This window comes from Panthera onca, chromosome E2 (assembly GCF_046562875.1).
Source record: "Panthera onca isolate mPanOnc1 chromosome E2, mPanOnc1 haplotype 2, whole genome shotgun sequence".
Taxonomy (NCBI): Eukaryota; Metazoa; Chordata; class Mammalia; order Carnivora; family Felidae; genus Panthera; species Panthera onca.
The window spans coordinates 51,030,951-51,043,115 of NC_138353.1; positions in this window are offsets into that span (position 1 = coordinate 51,030,951).

Below are 12,165 nucleotides of genomic sequence, written 5' to 3' on the forward strand. Positions count from 1 at the left end.
TATTACCGCTCTATGAGAGAGCATTTTACTGCTCTGTGTCTCAAGAGAATGAGCAAACTAGTGGCAGACAGTAGAATCTTGAATCCTATCCAGTCTGCACTGATCTTAAAAGTTCTAGTCCCAAGGTCACTAGTTCTTCAGTGGGAGATACAAGCCTAAAACCCAGTCCAGGAGTCTGTTAGAATTATAGGGAGTCATACAGCTTTTCAAATAAACGTATTGGTGACTGGCTCAACTGGTGGTGAGCTCCCTATTCCTGGAGATATTTGGGCGGAGGCAGCAAGGTCATCTGTCAAGTAGGCTGTGGGTGAGAGTCTTGAAGAGGGAAGTAGGTGGGAATCCATAAATTCTCTTGACTCTGAAAATCATTCTGTAATTAAGGTAGACACAGATAATCCAATGCAAAAAAATTCCCTATCATTCACACTTCATATCATATGTGCCAACACCTTCCTTCAGCTCGTGCTCTCATGTCTAGGTGTGTATTTTCTAACTCACACATTCAATCGAAGCACTACATTGCTAAAATCAACAACAATCTACTCTAATAGTTCGCTGTGGTCCACTCTGACTATGAAACTTTTCCAACTGGATCTTCCCCTTTCCGTTTGGACCCCATCCCTTATCATTCTCGTTCTTATCTCTGAGCATGACATAAACTTGGATGCCACCTCTATCAGCAATCTATTGCAGTGTAACAAACTATCCCCAAACATGGTGGCTTACAGCAATAAAAATTTATTGTCTCACAGAAATTCAGAAGTGGTTAGCTGTCTGGTTGTGGCTTGGGGTGTCTCATGAGGTTGCAGGCAAGATGTCAGGCAGGTCTCTGTCATCTGAACACTTGGCTAGAGGATCTGCTTGTAGGATGGCTCTCACATGGCTCTGATTGCCATCAGGAACCCTCAGTTTCTCTTCCAGGGGCTTCTTTATGAGCTGTTTGAGCATCGTTACAACATAGAGACTGACGACTCCACAGTGTAAAATCCAAGATGGCACTATGGAGAACCCACAGTGTCTTTTACGGCCTTGCCTTGGAAATCACACAGTTGTTCTGGCCATATTTTATGGGTTACACAAGTTGGTTTTTTTTCATGATGAGAGGGAACTATACAAGGGCATGCATCTCAGGAGGCAGAGGTGATTGGGGACTTTCTTGGAGGCTTGCTGTTACACTCATAACTCTGAACATGCTGTCCCTTTTGCCTCAGCTGCCCTCACCTCTTTTCTAACTGGTCCTCTCCTGTCCATCCATCTAGGACCTCCTCAAATGACATTGCCTTTGTGGAGCATTCTCTGAATCCATTAAACAGAACTAATAATTTTCTGCTTTTCCACAGCAATCTGAACATACTTCTATGTTATCTCTTATAAAGAAGATGCATTTTACTGTAAAGTACAATTTTATCTCTCTACAAAGAGACATACAAGAGAAAGGGCCATATCTTATCTGGCGTTTCTAATATTGAGTTAAATTTTGGCAAATAACAGGTACTTAAGGGATCGGTCAATGAGTTAATATCATTTCCCTCATCAACCCAAATGTAATTTTAGGGGCCACAATCAATGCTAATGGAGTAAAGTACAAAATAGAATACAAGATAAAGTAAAAGGCCGCATGTTATATTTTATTTAAACACCAAAGCTAAGTGAACTTTTCATAGGAAACAACTTTCTGTAGAAGAAGACTGAGATAAAATGGAAATTACAGCTATCTGAGCAGGAAAAAGCCTTAAAAGTTATGTTGCCCAAATTTCTCCTTTTGGAAATGGGAAAGATTGAGGTTCAATTTTAACACATAATTTTTAATGGAAGAAACTAGAAGAGAATTAGATCATTTGAGTAGATTTGGTTTTTATCCTTCTATATCTTTAATAATCCAAAATGTCTAATGTCATTCCCCATAAATTTCTCTGGAAGAAAAGCCATATAGGTTTAATTAATTGAATGAGTCAAAAGGGACAGGGAAAGCAGATATAATTCCACAACATTAAGAGAAGGCTCAGGCATCTGGTGCCAGATATAGGTAGAGGAGAGCTCTTTAATAAAAGAAAGGAAAAAATTTGGAGGAGACCCTACTTACCTCTGCTCTGGGCTCCAGTATTCTCTACTCTTAATACAGAACGCTAACTTTTTTTTTTAATTTTTTTTTTTACATTTATTTATTTTTGAGAGACAGCTTGAGCAGGGGAGGGGCAGAGAGGGAGGGAGACACAGAATCCAAAGCTCCAGGCTCCAGGATCCGAGCTGTCAGCACAGAGTCTGATGCGGGGCTCAAATCCACCAACTGTGAGATCATGACCTGAGCTGAAGTCGGATACTCAACTGACTGAGCCGCCCAGGTGCCCCAAGAACCCTAACTTTTAGAGTGGGGTGGTTTTTCTGGGAGAAGGGAAGATAGATGGAGTGGTGCAGGCCTTGCTAAGTAAATATTGAAAGTAAGTTCATATTCAACAATAAAACTGACTTCCTTTTAGGAGTAGGAAATCAAGGGAATTGAGAAGAGGGAACACTGATTTTTTTCAAATTTGGTTTTCAATTTAAGCTTTATCCCCCCACCCTCACCCCCGCTTGGTAGATCAGGGCTCATTTATGCTCTTGTTCCATTTCCTTTGTGACATTCAGCAACCAAAAGGTACAAGTAGTTCTCATTCAAGAGTTAAGCCAATATCCGTGTGAGTTTTCAGATGTTCTTGGGTGAGGAGGAGGGAAAGAAGGTCTTTGTGGAACCAGAGAAGTCAAGTGTCCCCTAGCACCAAGCCCACCGATATAGCATCGTAGCAGCAGTGACCTATACATAAAAAGGTTTTGATTTGCGTTTTCCATCAACAAGTTCCCCGAGGACCATCTCCCCTGTCTTCATTGTGCCCCATGTCACTGCAGCAACTAACACTCGGCCCAGATGTTTTTCATCTTTGCTTGTTGAACCCACCCAGTGCAGATAGATAAATTGCTTTAGAAACTGTAGTTTCAGGCAGCTTACACAATAGGCTGAAGTCATTCTTAGATTTTCAGTGAGAATGGAAACCGTCGTAAAATTGTGGAAGATTCAAGGGCTTGGAAGAACCCTGAAATGACTCATCTACAATGCTGTTGGAATTAAATCATCAGTTCCCAGCCCTGCTGAATATAAGAATAACATGGGGGGGAACTTACAGCTCTATCCCAAATCAATGGAATCAGAAACTCTGGAGATGAGGCATTGGCATAAAATTTTTTACATTCTCTCTGGGTCATTATAATGTACATTTAGGGTTGAGAATCACAAGATCTAATGATGGCCTGGGCTCAAGGAGGGAATCAGAATACATCAAGTTCGTGCAGAGGATTAATGCAGAGCTTTAATGTAGAGCAAAGTCTAAAGCCCAGGTTTTCTGGTTTGCAATGTGGTCTTCTTTCCAATGTACTTAGTAAGTAATGCACTTAGTAATGTCTACTTCATCAATTCTGGGCGTAGAGACAGTAAATCTTAAGATCTCTTTCATTAAGGATTGAACCTCAGGCATCCAAGAGGGAACCAGAATCTTGGGTTCCATTAGTCATTGTTGAGAATGGGGCTGAATTTACTACTTTTGAGGGGTAGTGGAGCTCGTAGAAAGCAAGTCAGGTAAAACCGGATTCTAGTATGAGCTTTGCCATAGACTAGCAATGTGACTTAGGTTGGGCGAATTCAGTCTACGGCTGTGGTTCTCTATCTTGGCTGTGTGCCAGAATCATCTCTGTGAGCTTAAAAGAGACTAAAACTCTGACTCCACTCCCAAGTATTTCGTTACCTGAAACAGACCTGCGTTCTAAACCCTGTACTGTCAGGTTTTACCGTGTGACCTTAAGTGAATTATTTCCCTTTATGGAACTCACTTCCCTTATGCTTCAAGGGAGGAAATGATAACAAGGGGTTTGGTGCAAGAACTTAGGAGAGAGTGCATACAAAGCAACTTAGCATGCCATGGAGCCTCAGTAAATAGCCCATTTTTGTCTGTATAGCAGTAGATGCTTTGGAAAGTAATTGAACTAGCTGCTGATTATTTGGCTAGTGCATTTGAAGGCAGTAAAACCAACATCTGAATGATCTGGGGTGATAAGATTATCTAGATCACTGCTAAATCTCCTTGCCACTTCGTACTGGGGATACTGAGACACCTAACTCCCAAACATAATCTTCCAAAACGCAGTCCTTTATAGGGCAACTCTGAAAGACTCTTTGTCCTTGCACACAATACCCAGAGTGTGCCTTCCAGATAGACAATATGGTAAAGCAGCATGTTAATCTTCCCCCAAATCCTATCTCGCGTCTTCCGGACCTTGCAGGAGGGAGATCGGTGGAAACAATCAATCCATTGAGAATCGCAGGCTGACCTCCAATTCAGACCCCTACCTGGGTGACGAAATTTGGATGCGGAACAAGTGATTCGGCCCCAGCCAAAGGTTGTTTCCTGCTCCCTGACTGAGGCTGGCTGCAGTTCAGTTATGAACTCTGCTAGCAAGAGTGCCCCCTGGAAAAGACGTTAAAAGTGCCCACCCAGTCAGGATGTAATTAATCGTCACACAGGAACCAACTTCCTCCCACTTGGGGAAAAGGCGTTTGGCTGCTGGCCATTCCCAGGCTGCCAGCTCTCAGTCCTTGGAGGACACCAGCTGTGCACCTGTGCCAGAGGGCTGGCAGCTGAGGGTCAGGTGGTGTAGGGCCTCAAGAAATCTCAGTCCCCAAGGAATTTGCTTCCCAAGTCACTTCCTGAAAACTTCACAATCCTAGAACTCATCTTATGCCCTTTAAGTCTCCTTTGCCCTCACAAGGACATCTGGTTTCTTCACCATTCCGTGTTCTTTTCTTGATGGTCATTTTTACAGTTCCTATTTGTTGGGTATCACTGTGTGCCAGATACTCCTATGTAGGGCACAACACCTTACTGACCATCCAGACGATTCTAGTTCCTGTAATTCCTCCTGACGCGGTTGATCACTAGTGAACGAGTGACATACTGGTTTAGCGTCTGCATGGGGTTGAGTGAAGGAATAAATTTCCAGGCGCTTGTGGTTTTCTGTGGTTGCAGGAAAAGTGGGTGCTGGCAGTGAGCGCGTGACCTTGGCAGAAGATACGCAGGTGCTGGCTTTGGGAGTAGAATCACCCCACAGATAGGTGTGCAAGAAGATGACTAAGGGTTCCCTGTGCAAATGGATCAGACACGATACGGCTTCTGCTACGATCATAAACCGTTTCTGCTTAACCCTTATCATGGTTGTAACTTTCTTTGTCTGTGAGGTGACTCAATTAATGACATTCCACCTCCGTGAATCATAAACCCAGTGTTGGCAGAACTCCGTTTCTCCTCAACTGTGTAGTGTCCAGCACCGTGGTGCTTTCATTGAACAAGTAATTAAATACCTGTCCCTAGATGAAGAAATGAAGACTCAAAGAGATGAAGTGCCATTGCCAGGGACCAGAGGGCTTCTTTGGGGGTAACCCAGGATATGGACTTGAGGTTCTTGTGGTCGTAAATTCCTGGCTGTTTACCTAATAGTGTCTCCTTGAATCTAATGCCATCGTGTGGAATGTCTGTGAGCCTTGGTTCACCTGCCAAATTAGGAGGGTTAATAATAATTCATTTCGCACGTCTTTCTAAGATTCGGGCAACTACAGAAATTCAGATGAATATAGGGGAAATACCTTGCACGTCGCAGATATGCATTAATGTCAGCCATCATGACATCCTGATGGTCTCTTCTCCATTCTTCCGGTTCCTATTGCTAGTTTCTGGGAACTGTAGTATCTTACTACGTCGTTGTTACTGGTTTTCCAAGTAAGCCCTAGGAAAATTTTATGGAAATGAACAAAACATTTAAACTTCATCAGATGATTCTTAAAACAGATTTTTAAAAAATCTCTTTCGTAGAATCCACGAGATATGAAAGAAAACTGTGTCCAAAATACCTTCCTCTAGGTCTGCCTCTTTTTTTAACGTGTGGGGTACAAAGAAGGAAGTAGTATCAAATTAGTTTTTCCTTTCCTCCACCCTCTCCAGGCCCAACCTTACGGTGGATACATTTTCCCCCTGGGATGGAGTTGCTACGAATGCAGATGAAGCTGCCCCCGCCATACTCCTAATGAGTAGTTGGAATGAGTAAGGGACAGTGCCAGTTAGTGGGACCTGATTCTCCCGTTTTCTGCAGCTAGAATCCAGGACTTCAGAAGGGTTTCCAGCAGAAACAGTTGTGCTCCTGACAAGGTCCTTATCCTTCAATGACGTCACAATGAAAACGAAGGGTTTACTTCCAATCTGGTTTATTTCCTCATAGGATCCAGTCAGAGGCAGGAGGATTTAATTAACATTGTTTCAACTGTTCTGTTCGTCTGTCCATTCCTTCCTTCCTTCCTTCCTTCCTTCCTTCCTTCCTTCCTTCCTTCCCTCCCTCCTTTCTTTCTTTTTCTTTCTTTCTTTCTTTCTTTCTTTCTTTCTTTCTTTCTTTCTTTCTCTCTCTCTCTCTCTCTCTCTCTTTCTTTCTTTCTTTCTTTCTTTCTTTCTTTCTTTCTTTCTTTCTTTCTTTCTTTCTAATTTATTGTCAAATTTGTTTCCATACAACACCCAGCGATCATCCCAACAGGTGCCCTCCTTCATGCCCATCACCTACTTTCCCCTCTCCTCTACCCCCCATCAACCCTCATTTTGTTCTCACTATTTAAGAGTCTCTTATGATTTGCCTCCCTCTCTCTCTCTCTCTTTTTCCCCCTTCCCCTCCCCCATGGTCTTCTGTTAAGTTTCTCAAGTTCCACATATGAGTGAAAACATATGGTATCTGTCTTTCTCTGCCTGACTTATTTCACTTAGCATAATACCCTCCAGTTCCCTCCACGTTGCTGCAAATAGCCAGATTTCATTCTTCCTCATTGCCAAGTAGTATTCCATTGTAGGTATAAACCACATCATCTTTATCCATTTGTCAGTTGATGGACATTTAGGCTCTTTGAATAATTTGATTATTGTTGAAGGTGCTGCTATAGACATTGGGGTACATGTGCCCCTATGCATCAGTACTCCTATATCCCTTGGGTAAATTCCTAGCAGTGCTATTGCTGGCCTCTGCTACAAAGCTGTAATCATCAAGACAGTATGTTTCTTTTTTTTAATGTTTTATTTATTTTTGAGAGAAAGAGCACGAGCAGGGGAGAGGCAGAGAGAAGGGGGACAGAGGGTCTGGTGTGGGCTCACACTTGCTGTGAGGGGCATGTGGGGCTCAAACCCACAAACTGAGAGATCATGACCTGAGCTGAAGTCAGACGCTCAACCAACTGAGCCACCCAGGTGCCCTTCCTAACTGAACAGAGTAAATCAAATTACTCTTTTAACTGGGCATATATGGCCCTTTAAAACATACTGACTGATGATATCATTTGGGTCAAAAAACATACACTCTAAACACCGATACTGTGAATGTTTCTCCATTTCAAAAGAGTAGAGGGAGCCAATTTAGCAAACTTGTAAAACAAATGCTAGCATTAAGGCGGTCTTTTTCATCTCAGTCATCAAATACAAAAAAGAACTGGAGAAACAATCTCCTGTAGTGTTCTTTTTCAGGCTCCACAGAATTCTCTTTCGTAGAGGCTTTCATTTGTTCTGAAAATGCTACTTAATTTTCTCAATTTCTTACTAGACTATAGTTTGAAGAGGCAGAGTGTGTCTGTCATGTTTCTCTGTGCATCACCCATTCAAGAAATTCTAAGTAATAGTGATACCATACGAAACAAGACCAAAAAAACAAACTCCCCTGCCTTTAGGGACTTTACATGCTGACTGCATCTTCAGTACCAAGGACAATGGTTGAAAATGACCATTCTCTGGTTATTTGTTGAGTGAAATAGTAAACGGATGAATAAAGTTGCCCCTACTGTAATAAAAAGCTCTTTGGGGCTCTGTGTTGCACCAAGTAAATATCCCCAATGAGGTGTGAACAGTACAAGAAGGATTGATGCCCTGCGGAAAAGCTCCTGTGTGACCATTAGTGTGAGTGTAGACAATCATCATTTTAAGCATATTCTTTTTTTGTTGTTATTGAAGTGTAGTTGACATATTAGTTTCAGGTGTACAATATCGTGATTCAACATGTATATACATTAGGAAGTGATCACCACTATAAATCTAGTTTCCGTCTTTCACCATACAAAATTGTTACAATATTATTACCTACATTTCCTGTACATCACATCTCTGTGGCTTAGTTATTTTATAATGAAAATTTGTAACTTTCCCCTATTTTACTCATCCCACAACCTCCTTCCCCTCTGGCAGCCCCCAGAGGGTTCTGTGTATCTATGAGTCTGTTTCTGTTTTATTTTGTTGAGTTGTTTTGGTTTTTAGATTCCATATTTAAGTGAAATCATATGATATTTGTTTTCCTCTGATCTATTTGGCTTAGCATAATACCCTTTAGGGCCACCCATGTTGTTCCAAATGTTGTCCATCATTCTTTTTTATAGCTGAGTAATATTCCATTGTGTGTGTGTATGTATGTATATATATATATATACACACACACTATGTAATATATACATAATTTATAATATACATATTATATAATATACACAATATGTAATATACATATTATGTATATACGTACACACACACACACACACACGTACCACACTTCTTTGTCCATGCATCTTTCAGCTGACACTTAGATAGCTGCCATATCTTGGCTATTGTAAATAATGCTGCAATGAACATGGGGTGCATGTATCTTTTTTTTTTTTTAATCTTGATTCACTTTTGAGAGAGAGACAGAGCATGAGTGGGGAGGGGCACAGAGACAGGGGAGACACAGAATCTGAAGCAGGCTCCAGGCTCTGAGCTGTCAGCACAGAGCCCGACGCGGGGCTCGAACCCAAGAACCATGAGATGGTGACCTGAGCTGAAGTTGGACGTTTAACCAACTGGGCCACCCAGGCACCCCGCAGTGCATATGTCTTTTTGCATTCATGTGTTCACTTAGTTCGGATAAATACCTGGAAGGGGAATTGCTGGATCATATTATAGTTCTGTATTAAATCTTTTGAGGAACCTCCATACTGTTTTCCATAGAGGCTGCACCAATTTACAGTGCTACCAATGGTGAATGAGGGTTCCCTTTTCCATGTCTTGCCAACACTTGCTATGTCTTACCTTTTTGATATTAGCCATTCTGCCAGGTGTGAGATGATTTCTCACGATGGTTTTAATTTGTGTTTTCCTGATGTTTAGTGATATTGAGCATCTTTTCATGTGTCCGTTGGCCATCTGCGTGTCTTCTTTGGAGAAATGTCTATTCAACTCTTCTGCCCGTTTTGTAATCAGATTATTTGTATTTTTGATATTGACTTGTATGAGTTATTTCTGTACTTGGGAAATTAACTCCTTATCAGTTATATCATTTACAAATATCTTCTCCCATTCAGTGGATTGCGTTTTTGTTTTGTTGATGGTTTCCTTCACTGTGCAAAAACTTTCATTTTTAGGAAGCTTGAGATTTAGTGATTTTTATTGAAACTGAGAAACTTGAAACAAACATTAAAATCCTAACACACGGTGCAAAAACGTTGTAATTTGACAGAGTTCTATGTGTTTACTTTTGCTTCTGCTGCCCTTGCCTGAGGAGACAGATCCAAAAAAATACTGCTAAGACCAAAGTCAAAGAGCTTACTGCCTGTGCTCTCTTCTAGAAGTTTTATAGTTTCTGGTCTGACATTTAAGTCTTTAACCCATTTTGAGTTTATTTTTGTGCATGATGTAAGAAAGTGGTCCATTTTCATTCTTTTGCATGTAGCTGTTGAATTTTCTCAACATCATTTATTGATGAGACTATCTTTTCCCCATTGTGTGTTCCTGCCTGCTTTGTTGAGGAATAATTGAGTACATAAGCATGGGTTTATTTTGGGGTATTTTCTTAGCTTTTGATGCAAATGTGAATGGGATTGTTTTCTTAATTTTTCTTCCTGGTAGCTCAGGAATGCATATATATAGAGTATATAGAAATGCAACAGATTTATGCATATTAATTTTGTATTCTGCAATTTTCTGAATTCATTTATTCTAATAGTTTTTTTGTGGAGTCTTTCAGGTTTTCTATAGATAGCATCATGTCAGTCGCAAATAGTGACGGTTTTACTTCTTTTCCAATTTGGATGACTTTTATTTCCTTCTCTTGTTTAATTGCTGGGGCTAGGGTGAGAGTGGGCATCCTTGTCTTTTTCCTGATCTTAGAGGAAAGCTTTCAGCTTTTTACCATTGAGTGTGATGTTAGCTGTGGCTTTTGTTGTGTTGAGCTATGTACCTCTGTACCCATTTTACTGAGAGATTTAATCATAAGTAGATGTTGAATTTTATTAAATTTTTTTCTGTATTTATTGAGATGATCAAATGATTTTTGCTCCTTTTGTTGTTGTTGTAAATGTGGTATATCATGTTGACTGATCTGCGGATGTTGAGCGATCCTTGTATCCCTGGAATAAATCCCACTTGATCATGGTATAGGATTCTCTTTCTTACCGAATTTGGTTTGCTTATGTTTTGCTGAGGATTTTGCATCTATGTTCACCAAGAATAGTGGTTTTCAATTTTCTCTTTAGTGGTGTCTTTGTCTGGTTTTTGGCCTTACAGAATGTTTGGAAACATTCCGTCCTCTCCAATTCCTTGGAATTGTTTGAAAAGGATAGGCGCCAGTTTATCTTTAAGTGTTTGATAGAATTCACCTGTGAAGCTATCTGATCTTGGACTCGTGTGTGTTGGGAGCTTTTAAATTATTGATTTTGTTTCGTTACTAATAATTGGTCATTCATATTTTGTTACTTCTTGATTCAGATGTGGAAAATTGTGTTTTTAGGAATTTATCCATTTCTTCTAGGTTGTCCTATGTGTTGGCATGTAATTGTTCTTTGTAGGGTCTTAGGATCCTCATACTTCTACGGATGTGTTGCAACTTCTCTTTCATTTCTGATTTTATTTATTTGGGCCCTCCTTTTTCCCAATGAGTCTGGTTAAAGGTGTATCAGTTTTGTTTATCTTTCCAAAGAAACAGTGCTTAGTTTCATGGATTTTTTTTTTTGCCTTTATTTCATTTATTTCCTCCCTTCTACTAACATTGGGCTTTGTTTATTCTTCTTTTTCTAGTTCCTTTAGGTATAAGGCTAGGTTATGTGAGATTTTTCTTGTTTCCTGAGGTGGACGTGTATCACTATAAACTTCGCTCTTAGAACTGTTTTTGCTGTGCCTTTTAGATTATGGAGTGTCGTATTTCCATTTTTATTTGTCTTAAGGTATATTTTGATTTCTTATTTGACTTTTTATCAACCCATTGGTTGTTTAGTAGTATGTTGTCTAGCCTCCATGTGTTTGTGTTTTTTCTAGCTTTTTTCTTTTAATTGATTTCTAGTTTTGTATAATTTCTAGTGGTTGGAAAAGATGATCCTTATGATTTCAATCTTCCTAAATTTTTTGAGACTTGTTTTGTAGCCTAAGAGGTGACCTATCCTAGAGAATGTTTCATGTATGCTTGAAAAGAGTATGTATTCTGCTGTTTTTGATGGAATGTTCTGCATATATCTATTAACTCCATCTGGTCTAATGTGCCATTTTAGGCCAAGGCTTTATTGATTTTCATATCTATTGATAAGTGGGCTGGTAAAGTCCCCTACTATTATTGTAATGCTGTCAATTTCTCCCTTTATTTATGTTAACATTTGCTTTATGTGTTTAGGTGCTCCATGTTGGATGTATAGATATCTACATGACTTCTATCCTCTTCTTGGATCAATTCCTTTATCAGCATGTAATTGTGTTCCTTGTTTCTTACTATAGTTTTGGTTTTAAAGTCTGTTTTGTCGAATACAAGTATTGCTACCCTAGTTGCCTTTCCATTTCCATTTGCATGGAATGTCTGTTTGCATTTCTTCACTTTCAGTCTGTTGGTGTCTTTGCATCTGAAGTCAGTTTCTTGTAGGTGGCCTATAATATTACCCATTCAACCATGTCTTTTGGTTGGAGCATACAGTCCATTTACACTGAAAGTAATTATTAACAGATGGGTACCTACTGCCATTTCACTGGTTTCTGTTTGTTTTGGTAGTGCTTCTCTGCGTTCTTCTTCGCTTGCTCTCTGCGATTTGGTCACTAAGTGTTCTTATTCCTTTCTCTTTATTTT